This window comes from Lepisma saccharinum, chromosome 4 (genome assembly GCF_977018435.1).
Source record: "Lepisma saccharinum chromosome 4, izLepSacc3.1, whole genome shotgun sequence".
Lineage (NCBI taxonomy): Eukaryota > Metazoa > Arthropoda > Insecta > Zygentoma > Lepismatidae > Lepisma > Lepisma saccharinum.
Window position 1 is genome coordinate 52,245,181 of NC_139232.1, and position 12,495 is coordinate 52,257,675.

Below are 12,495 nucleotides of genomic sequence, written 5' to 3' on the forward strand. Positions count from 1 at the left end.
CCACGTAAGATCGTTCAGATCCCCTTGTGACAATTAGTGTGGCTCTATTGATGAACCGGGCACTTTAAATGTTGGGTCGGCAGTTTCTTCACCTCTTGCACTTTCTTCCCCATGTTGGTCACGACAATCATCTTCACTCACAGTCACATTCTCAGGAGGCTTTGGTACTGGCAATTCTTCATTGTGACATACAGGTCTCATGGCTGATAGTAAATTTGGGTACTGCACAGTGTTCCTTGTTTTCGACGTGATTCCAGCTATTTTGGTCTGTCAGAAATAACAGTCTGTTGTGTGATCTGATGGTTCCCTCCAAACCATGGGAACAGCAAATGACATGTGACGTGATCCTTTTAACCAGCTTGTCAGAAGTGTAACACAGGTCAAACAGCCCATGTTTTGTCTTGGTCCCCAACTTTACACACAAAATAAAGTTCGTATCACTTCTTTATAAGAGGGGTAATTTGTCGGTTTTATGACTTAAATGTCAACTCTCCACATATATAACAAAATGAATTGGGGCTATTTACGCAGGTACGAGGCATTTTCTTAAGCACTAACACTACACACAACTTCTGAAACTTCAAATCACAACCTAATCAAAGGCAGTCACTTCCCACTCTGTCAGAACTCACAATGCTGAGACGCATGTGACAACAAACAACACTGCGAATCTACGTGTTCGGACATGACTCATAGACAGTGTTGCCATACCTCTCTCTTTTTCACAATTTGGTTTGTTGCAATTGGAGGAAGGTCCCTGGCCTTAGGAACGTGCTGGTCATTCTATGATCATATAATGACTGTTATTCAACAATATCTGTAGAGTAAATATAGGTTAAACCACAGCCCAATAGGCAGAATTTTCATGACTTGCATTAGGTACAGGTTAGTGTGTAACACGAAAACTGAGCCCGATAGGAAAAAACTGATTTCATTTTCGAAATCAGCACCATCGACTTACCTTAGAACACCATTCACATTCCTTGTAACAAATTTCATGTTGACCAGTGTAATTAACCAATGGTTGGAGATGGTATTGGAATTAAGTTTGTCCTTGCGGACACATTCTTAATGCTACAATAATTTGACCAATGGTTGGAGATGGAATTCAAATTGATTATGCTCGGGTGAACCCATCCCCAACGCTCTAATAATTGACCAATAATAATAATAATAATAATATATTGATTATTCTTTGGAAGGCTCATTCCTAACGTTGTAATAATTGATCATTGGTTTCAGTTGGTTTTAAAAATAATAATGACATTGTAGACCTATTTCTAACACTGTAATAATTAGACCAATGGTTGAAGATGGTATTGAAATTGATTTTGTCCTTGTGGACAGATTCCTAACGCTATAATAATTTGACCAATGGTTGGAGATAATATTGAAATTGATTATGCCCACGTGGACCCATCCCCAAGGCTCTAATAATTGACAAATGGTTTTAGTTGATATCGATATATTGATTATGTCTTTCAAGGCTCATTCCTAACGCTGTAATAATTGACCATTGGTTGCAGTTGGTTTCAAAATTGATTATGTCCTGGTGGACCTATTCCTAACGCTGTAATAATTTGACCAATGGTTGGAGAAGGTATTGAAATTGATTTTGTCCTTGTGGACCCATTCTTAATGCTATAATGATTTGACCAATGGTTGGAGATAACATTGAAATTGATTATGCCCGCCTGGATCCATCCCCAACGCTCTAATAATTGACCAATGGATTTAGTTGGTATCAAAATTGATTATGCATTGGAAATCTCATTCCTAACGCTGTAATAATTGACCCTGGTTTGAGTTGGTTTTGAAATTGATTATGACCTTGTGGATCTATTCCTAACTCTGTAATAATTTGACGAATGTTTGGATATGATATTGAAATTGATTATGCCCGGGTGGACACATCCCAAACACTTTATAGTTGACCAATGGTTGTAGTTCATATTAAAAACTGATTTAGTTCCTGTCGATCCATTCTTAAAGCTATAATAATTTGACAAAATGGTTGGATATGGTATTTTAAAATTGATTATGCCCGGTTGGACCCATCCCCAATGCTCTAATAATTGACCAATGTCTGGAGTTGGTACCAATATATTGATTGTTTTTCAAGGTTCATTCCTAACACTGTAATAATTGACCATTGGTTACAGTTGGTTCCAAAATTGATAATGCCCTGGTGGACCTATTCCTGACGCTGTAATATTTTGACCAATGGTTGGAGATATTATTGAATTTGATTATGCCAGAGTGAATCCATCCCCAACGCTCTAATAATTGACCAAAGGTTGGAGTTGGTATCAATATATTGATTGTCTTTCAAGGCTCATTCCTAAAGCTGTAATAATTGACCATTGGTTGCAGTTGGTTTCAAAATTGATTATGTCCTGTTGGACCTATTCCTAACACTGCAATAATTTGACAAATGGTTGGAGAAGGTATTGAAATTGATTTTGTATTTGTGGATCCATTCTTAACGCTATAATAATTTGACCAATTGTTGGAGATGGTACTGAAATTGATTATGCCTGGATGAACCCATTCCAAACACTATAATAATTGACCAATGGTTGGAGAAGGTATTGAAATTGATTTTGTCCTTGTGGACCCATTCTTAATGCTATAATGATTTGATAAATGGTTGGAGATAATATTGAAATTGATTATGCCCGCTTGGATCCATCCCCACAGCTCTAATAATAGACCAATGGATTTAGTTTTTATCAAAACTGATTATGCATTGTAAATCTCATTCCTAATGCTGTAATAATTGACCCTCGTTTGAGTTGGTTTTGAAATTGATTATGACCTTGTGGATCTATTCCTAACTCTGTAATAATTTGACCAATGGTTGGAGATGGTATTGAAATTGATTATGCGCAGCTGGACCCATCCCCAACACTAGAATAATTGACCAATGGTTGGAGTTGGTATCGAAATTGATTATGCATTGGAAGGCTCATTCCTAATGCTGTAATAATTTGACAAATGGTTGGAGATGGTATTGAAATTGATTTTGTCCTTGTGGATTCATTCTTAATGCTCTAATAATATGGCGAATGTTTGGAGATGATATTGAAATTGATTATACCCGAGTGGACCCATCCCAAACACTCTAATAATTGACCAATGGTTGGAGTTGGTATCGACATTGATTATGCATGGGAAGGCTCATTCCTAACACTGTAATATTTGACCATTGGTTGGAATTGGTCTTTGAAATTGATTATGACTTTATGGACCTATTCCTAATGCTGTAATAATTACACCAATGGTTTTAGTTGGTATATAAATTGATTTTGTCCTTGTTGATCCAATATTAACGCTCTAATAATTTGACGAATGTTTGGAGATGATATTGAAATTGATTATACTCGGGTGGACCCATCCCAAACACTCTAATAATTGACCAATGGTTGGAGTTGGTATCGACATTGATTATGCATTGGAAGGCTCATTCCTAATGCTGTAATAATTTGACAAATGGTTGGAGATGGTATTGAAATTGATTTTGTGCTTGTGGATCCATTCTTAACACGATAATAATTTGAACAAGAGTTGGAGATTGTATTGAAATTGATTATGATTTGGATGGCTCAATTTTAAGGCTCAAATAATTGACCATTGGTTGGAGTTTGTTTTAAAATTGATTATGCCCTGGTGGGCCCATTCCTGATGCTCTAATAATTGACCATTAGTTGGAGTTTGTTTTAAAATTGATTATTACCTTGCGTACCTATTCCTAACGCTGTAATAATTTGACGAATGGTTGAAGATGGTATTGAAATTGATTTTGTCCTTGTGGACAGATTCTTAACTCTCTAATAATTTGACCAATGGTTGGAGATAATACTGAAATTGATTATGCCCACGTGGACCCATCCCCAAGGCTCTAATAATTGACAAATTGTTTTAGTTGGTATCGATATATTGATTATGTCTTTCAAGGATCATTCCTAGTGCTGTAATAATTGATCATTGGTTGCAGTTGGTTTCAAAATAGATTATGTCCTGGTGGACCTATTCCTAATGTTGTAATAATTGACCATTGGTTGGAATTGGTTTTCGAAATTGGTTATGCCCTGGTGGACCTATTCCTAACGCTGTAATAATTTGACCAATGGTTGGAAATGGTCCTAAAATTGACTATGCCCTGGTGGACCCATTCCCGGCTCTGTAATAGTTGACTATTAGTTAAAGTTGGTTTTAAAATTGATTATGACCTTGCGGACCTTTTCCTAATGCTGTATTAATTTGACCAATGGTTGCAGATGGTATGTAATAATTTGACAAATGGTTGAAGATGGTATTGAAATTGATTTTGTCCTTGTGGACCCATTCTTAACGCTATAATAATTTGACCAATGGTTGGAGATTGTATTGTAATAATTTGACCAATTGTTGTTTGGTATTGAAATTGATTATGCCCGCCTGGATCCATCCCCAACACTCTAATAATTGACCAACGGTTTTAGTTGGTATCGAAATTGATTATGCATTGGAAATCTCATTCCTAAAGCTTTAATAATAGACCACTGGTTTGAGTTGGTTTTGAAATTGATTATGACCTTGTGGATCTATTCCTAATGCTGTAATAATTTGACCAATGGTTGGAGATTGTATTGAAATTGATTTTGTCCTTGTGGACCCATTCTTAACGCTTCAATAATTTGACGAATGTTTGGATATGATATTGAAATTGATTATGCCCGGGTGGACACATCCCAAACACTTTATAGTTGACCAATGGTTGTAGTTCATATTAAAAACTGATTTTGTTACTGTCGATCCATTCTTAAAGCTATAATAATTTGACAAAATGGTTGGATATGGTATTTTAAAATTGATTATGCCCGGGTGGACCCATCCCCAATGCTCTAATAATTGACCAATGGTTGGAGTTGGTACCAATATATTGATTTTTTTTCAAGGCTCATTCCTAACGCTGTAATAATTGACCATTGGTTACAGTTGGTTTCAAAATTGATAATGCCCTGGTGGACCTATTCCTGATGCTGTAATAATTTGACCAATGGTTGGAGAAGGTATTGAAATTGATTTTTTATTTATGGATCCATTCTTAACGCTATAATAATTTGACCAATGGTTGGAGATATTATTGAATTTGATTATGCCAGAGTGAATCCATCCCCAACGCTCTAATAATTGACCAATGGTTGGAGTTGGTATCAATATATTGATTGTCTTTCAAGGCTCATTCCTAAAGCTGTAATAATTGACCATTGGTTGCAGTTGGTTTCAAAATTGATTATGTCCAGTTGGACCTATTCCTAACACTGCAATAATTTGACAAATGGTTGGAGAAGGTATTGAAATTGATTTTGTATTTGTGGATCCATTCTTAACGCTATAATAATTTGACCAATTGTTGGAGATGGTATTGAAATTGATTATGCCTGGATGAACCCATTCCAAACACTACAATAATTGACCAATGGTTGGAGTTGGTATCGACATTGATTATACCTTGGAAAGCTCATTCCTAATGCTGTAATAATTGACCATATGTTGGAGGTCGTTTTAAAATTGATTATGCCCTGACGGACCAATAACTAACGCTGTAATAATTTGACCAATGGTTGGATATGGTTCCTCCTCACGATGACTCTCTGGTGCTGCCTCTAGTGGTGATTTTTGCCGCACAGGCTTGCTCGTAAAATCCTGCAGCACCGGGCAAGCAGTTCGTCCCTCGCTCTCCACCTCGTAGACCCGCTGCGAACGGCTCACGCCTGTTCTTGTGCACGACATCTAGTCCTCGTCGGCAAGAGATAGTACCTAACCACTGCCTGTTGAAGTGAAACCTGCCACGCCAACCGCTAACGGGGAGAAGCAGTTAAATGAGTATTGTGGTCTAAGTGGAAGGATGGCGTTGCCTTTTTACATGCATTGAACATTAGTGGTGAGGTACGTACAAAACAAACTCTTGACCGTGATATGGGAATATGATTATATTTTTTTTTTCTCGCCGTTCGCTGCTCAAATTTGATTACTCACTTTCATTTTCACGGAACTTGAAATAAGGGAAACTACAAAAAAAACTATAGTTTCTCCTCCATTCCTTTCTTTGCCCCCTTTGCCCTTGTTTTCACAGTGAACATTTTGATAGTGTCTGAAACCAATGTACATATTGGTAAGTGCGCGTTGGTAGGGGCAAAAGAAAGAAAAGGTGCGTAATGCACGTGTGAACTTAATACAAATTACGCAAACGTGGTTTTCATAAAACTGGTATTCGTAAATGCTACATAAAGCACGGGCAACTAGTTAATGAACGTTCTGTAAAATATCATATGTGCAGGCAGTGCATTAAACTTGGCAGTGAAACTTGTCGTTCTCGATTGCTCAAGACTTGCTTTAGCGACGTTAAATGTACGCACGTTCGTACTTGGCAATAAGGGATGTAGAAGACTGCGGTCCCCACCGTTTTCCCCTAGTTTGCTTTTCTTGTAGTTTAATAGCCAACCCGTCCATACTTTGGTAGCACTAATGATGCTCTAAGAAACAGGGTAAAAATAAAGACAGCACGTGAAACTGAAGTAAAGAGAGGCAATTTTTTTGATTAAGTAAAGATAGATGGGGGCATTCTTGCTAAATATGCATATGCATGCTATTTTAGAGGGACAAATCTCCGCATGCAAATTATTCTATTGTGTCAACCAGTAAAGAAATAAGATTGTTGTTAAGCTGTTCTGTATATTTATGCTTGCGCGTGATTTGTTGAAGTTGAATGAGAATTTATACAAGAAGGTAAAAATAGCGCGCAGGTCGCGCGGGCCGTTGTTAATATATTGTTCGTTGAAATTGCTCTCAACTCTTACATTTTGGGATTGTTTGTACTCATAAAAATGTATCTAATTGGAACCATGAATATATCTATTTGTTAATTGAATTGTGGGGTAACTTAATTTTTATTTACTATATTCTAGACAGTAAGACCCCCATGACCGAAAGTTGATCGCAAGCAAGATTGAAGTTAACGTAAAAAGCGGATATTGAGAACAAACGTTTATAATAGTTAGGGGAGGAGAAAGGAAATCACGTTGGGAGAAAACCACCATTAAACTTTGATTACAGTGGAGAAGGCATATATTCCTATTCATTGTCGGACCCTTCGAAACCTTTTGTGTACGTTTGCGTAATATACAAGTTTCTTTATTTCAGGGCTTTTGTCTCGTGCTTCTTGTGCGTGCCGCCCGTAAACTCCTGCAGCACCGTGCAGGAAGTACGACACAAAAATATAACTTGTAACATAAAGTGTGGGTCTTAAATTTCCTTTTGCATATGTGATTGCCGTACGGCCGTTTCCAGTTAATTACTTCGTGCGATCACGTCTGACAACACTGTTACGTTACACATTCTTAACGCTATAATAATTTGACCAATGGTTGGAGATTGTATTGAAATTGATTATGCCCAGGTGGAGCCATCCCCAACGCTCTAATAATTGACCAATGGTTGGAGTAGGTATCGAAATTGATTATGCCTTGGAAGGCTCATTCCTAATGCTGTAATAATTGATCATTGGTTGGAGTATGTTTTAAAATTGATTGTCCCCTGATGGACCTACTCCTAATGCTGTAATAATTTGACCAATGGTTGGATATGGCATTGAAATTGATTATGCCCGGGTGGACCCATCCCCAACTCTCTAATAATTGACCAATGGTTGGAGATGGTATTGAAATTGATTCTGTCTTTGTGGACCCATTCTTAATGCTATAATAATTTGACCAATGGTTTGAGATGGTATTGAAATTGATTATGCCCCTTGGAAACATCCCCAATGCTCTAATAATTGACCAATGGTTGGAGTTGGTATACAAATTGATTATGCCTTGGAAGGCTCATTCCTAATGCTGTAACAATTTGACCAATCTTTGTAGATGGTATTGAAATTGATTTTGACCTTGTGGACCCATTCTTAACGCTATGAAAATTTGACCAATGGTTGGAGATTGTATTGAAATTGATTATGCCCGGCTGGACCCATCCCCAAGTCTCTAATAATTGACCAATGGTTGGAGTTGGTATCGAAATTGATTATGCCTTGGAAGGCTCATTCCTAATGCTGTAATAATTGATCATTGGTTGGAGTATGTTTTAAAATTGATTGTCCCCTGATGGACCTACTCCTAACGCTGTAATAATTTGACCAATGGTTGGATATGGTATTGAAATTGATTATGGCCGGGTGGACCCATCCCCAACACTCTAATAATTGACCAATGGTTGGAGATGGTATCGAAATAGATTATGCTTTGCAAGGCTCATTCCTAACCCTGTAATAATTTGACCACTGGTTGGCGATGGTAGTGAAATTGATTTTGTCCTTGTGGACCCATTCTTAACGCTATAATAATTTGACCAATGGTTGGTGATGGTATTGAATTTGATTATGCCCGGATGGACCCATTCCTGAAGCTGTAATAATTGACCATTGTTTGGAGTTGGTTTTAAAATTGATTATGACCTTCTGGACCTATTCCTAAAACTGTAATAATTTGACCAATGGTTGGAGATGGTATTCAAATTGATTTTGTTATTGTGGACCCATTCTTAACGCTTTAGTAATTTGACAAATGGTTGGAATTGGTATTCCAATTGATTATGCTTTGGTGAACCCATTCCTAACCTTCTAATAATCGACCAATGGTTGGAGTTGGTATCGAAATTGATTATGCCTTTGAAGTCTCATTCCTAATGCTATAATAATTGACCATTGGTTGGAGTTGGTTTTGAAATTGATTATGCCCTGATGGACCCATTCCTAACGCTGTTATAATTGACCAATGGTTGGAGTTGGTTTTAAAATGATTATGACCTTGTGGACATATTCCTAATGCTGTATATTCAAATTGATTTTGTCCTTGTGGACCCATTCTTAACGCTATAGTAATTTGACCAATGGTTGGAGTTGGTATTCCAATTGATTATGCTTTGGTGAACCCATTCCTAACCTTCTAATAATCGACCAATGGTTGGAGTTGGTATCGAAATTGATTATGCCTTTGAAGTCTCATTCCTAATGCTATAATAATTGACCATTGGTTGGAGTTGGTTTTGAAATTGATTATGCCCTGATGGACCCATTCCTAACGCTGTTATAATTGACCAATGGTTTGAGTTGGTTTTAAAATGATTATGACCTTGTGGACATATTCCTAATGCTGTATATTCAAATTGATTTTGTCCTCGTGGACCCATTCTTAACGCTATAGTAATTTGACCAATGGTTGGAGTTGGTATTCCAATTGATTATGCTTTGGTGAACCCATTCCTAACCTTCTAATAATCGACCAATGGTTGGAGTTGGTATCGAAATTGATTATGCCTTTGAAGTCTCATTCCTAATGCTATAATAATTGACCATTGGTTGGAGTTGGTTTTGAAATTGATTATGCCCTGATGGACCCATTCCTAACGCTGTTATAATTGACCAATGGTTGGAGTTGGTTTTAAAATGATTATGACCTTGTGGACATATTCCTAATGCTGTATATTCAAATTGATTTTGTCCTTGTGGACCCATTCTTAACGCTATAGTAATTTGACCAATGGTTGGAGTTGGTATTCCAATTGATTATGCTTTGGTGAACCCATTCCTAACCTTCTAATAATCGACCAATGGTTGGAGTTGGTATTGAAATTGATTGTGCCTTGGTTAGTCTCATTCCTAAGGCTGTAATAATTGACCATTGGTTGGAGTTGGTTTTAAAATTGATTATGCCCTGATGGACCCATTCCTAACGCTGTTATAATTGGCCAATGGTTGGAGTTGGTTTTAAAATGATTATGGCCTTGTGGACGTATTCCTATCGCTGTAATAATTGACCATTGGTTGGAGTTGGTTCGAAAATCTATTATGCCCTGGTGGACCCATTCCTAACACTGTTATAATTTGACCAATGGTTGGAGATGGTATTGTAATTGATTGAGACCACCCCACGTCTCACTTATTCGTCTATAAATGTTTTCTTTGCATATTTCTAATATTTATCTTATTTCTTTTTGAGAGAAATTCATCGTATCAGCTTGAACACCTTGAGCTCCGCCTACATTGAAACAGCAGTATATCCGAGAAGACCATGGTTCTTCGACTCCTGTGGAAGAGAAGTTGAATCCCAAAATGCTCTTGGACTCAAGCTACTTCCTATGATGAGTAAATGAATTTTTTGCGATGCTGGAAATATATGTGAAATTACCAATGATGTCAGATGTATGTTCTTTTAGTAGATAGTGCGAGGGACATTCCAAAATAAAAGAAAGTGAATGTGCATAAAGTATGATAGCCATGAACCATCAATAATTCTTTGCTCGTATCGAACAGCTTATGTTTATCCATATGTTTATATAACCTACTGATTTTTGTCATATAGAGTAACCATGTCCATGTTTAAAATACTTAGAACATGTAGCTACTGTACAGGGGCACTGACTTGTCAAAATTATTGGGGGGGAGGGGACTCTGATAACTGAAATAATGAATGACTCACTCTCTCCCTTTTTTAAGTTTTGGACTCAGTGTTCGGAATCTCATAAAAGCCTATGAATTCCTCAAAAATATCAAAAATTTTATTCACTGTTATAATGCAGAATATAAATTGTCCACAGATGGATATGTCACAAGTTTCGTCAACCATAATAGCAAATTTTCCCGACTTTTAATATCTGCTACCACTGAGCACAAAACAGAACTCCCTAATATATCAATGATCCCGTTCTGAATGTCATGTTAGAGCCACTTGTAGCCCAAAAGTCCCATCCACTATCATAGTTCATGCACATCGTCTTTTGAAACTCTTTTTAGTAAAAATTTTAACAATATTCATAATTACATACTTAGTATATAGTAATAAGTCATGTGTTTTGCTGTCTCTGGTCATATACCCCGAAGTTGATGGTTCAGCGGTCTCAGACCCCCAAATTGATGGTCTAGAACAGGCATGTCAAACACGCGGCCCGCGGGCCGCATGCGGCCCTCGATATATTTTTGTGCGGCCCCTTTGCTATTACCTGTTTTTTTTAAATAATAGAGCCTTCAGATGTAGTAGTTGCTAAAATAACTGTGTTATTATATAAGACGATGTGAAATTTCACACGTTTTCCTCTTGGACAGGATATACCCGTCGGTAGGTGAAAAAAGGTGGTTGTGTTGCATTAATGGGGTAGTTGACGAATGTAGTGATTACCAGTTGTTCAGAGCCCAAGGCTAAGTCGTCTGCCTACGCAGTTTTTCCTCCGGAATCTAGAATGAGAGGAGGGTTGAAGGGAAAGAGGAACAAGCTGCCTTCGCCCGAAAACCTACTAAAGTAGCTCAAGAAAGCGAAGCTGCGGTACGCGCAAGCTACGCATTGTCGGAGTTGATAGCTAAACAGTCAAAACCTTTTGCCCAAGGTGAGTTTATTAAACGGAAATAGTTAATCCCGCAAGTGTAAAAGCTTTTCAAGGCATTTCACTATCCCGCAACACGGTTGCTGAAATAGTAACCGAACTGGCCTGTGATTTGAGTGATCAAATTAAAACAAAAGTGTCAAATTTCATTGCTTATTCCATCGCTTGTGATGATAGTACAGACATCGGTGGTGTAGCTCACTTAGCTGTGTTTCTTTGTGCTTGTGATGAGGAGCTATTGGACATTGTACCATTGCATGACACTACTACCGGTGAGGATATATTTATTGCTGTTCGTGAACTTTTGCGGAAGTATGATTTACCTCTGTCATAGTTATCCTGTGCAGCTACGGATGGTGCCCCTTCAATGACGGGGAAAAACAATGGTTTTGTGACAAAACTGCAAAACGAATTTCGTGAAACCTGCGATAAACACATGTTCCATCATGTGCATTGCATCATTCACCAAGAGGTCTTGTGTTCAAAAGTAATCAACATGGAAAGTGTGATGAAGCCTGTGAAAAAAGCTATCAACTTCATAAGATTCTCTTGGCTTAAACCAGCGACAATTTTCTGCTTTCTTAACAGATTTAGAAAGCGAATATTCTGGAGTGCCCTACTACACAGAAGTGCACTTGGCTATCGTGTTCTATGGTTCTTGAAAGATTCTGGAACTTCAAAGATGAAATATTCGAATTTTTGGAAATGAAAGAACAAGACACCAGCCTTTTTTCGCAACCAACGTGGTTACAAGATCTTTCCTTTCTTGTTGATATAACGAAACACTTGTGAGATTTAAATTTGAAACTGCAAGGAAAAGATCAAATAATCACCAACATGAACAAGTCAAAACATTCGAGCGTAAGTTATTGCTTTGGGAAAAACAGTTAAGAAATGAAGACTTGACGCACTTTCCAATTTGTTCTAAATACAGATCAAGTTCAAAGGACCCTGTTTTGTACAAAAAGTACGCCGAAAAAATTCAGGTTTTGAATACTGAATTCGGGAAAAGGTTCTACGATGTTCGTTCTTTCGAAGACCAGATCTGCCTTTTTTCAGCCCTGTTTACGACTGACG